Source organism: Haplochromis burtoni, unplaced genomic scaffold (assembly GCF_018398535.1).
Source record: "Haplochromis burtoni strain Fernald_Lab_line unplaced genomic scaffold, NCSU_Asbu1 Contig_181, whole genome shotgun sequence".
In the NCBI taxonomy this organism is placed as follows: domain Eukaryota; kingdom Metazoa; phylum Chordata; class Actinopteri; order Cichliformes; family Cichlidae; genus Haplochromis; species Haplochromis burtoni.
This window is the reverse complement of record NW_024582542.1, coordinates 28,052-28,297: the sequence shown is the minus strand read 5'-3', so window position 1 is coordinate 28,297 and position 246 is coordinate 28,052.

The window sequence follows — 246 nt, the reverse complement described above, 5'->3', positions numbered from 1 at the left end:
GAGGGTGTGTTCGCCCGGGGCACCAAACAGGCTAGGACCACCACTGCATCCATCCATTCTCAGGTCCTTCTTTGATCACGGACATTTACACTGAACCTTGGAATTTTCTACAGAGGGAGAGAGAAAAACATGAGTAAGGAAGTAGTTTCACAGTAAACACTCTGCTTTAAAAGTGTGTTTAATGGATGCTTTGGCTACCCAGTTTATTAAAATCTAAAATTTCAATCGATTACATTTTTAAAAACA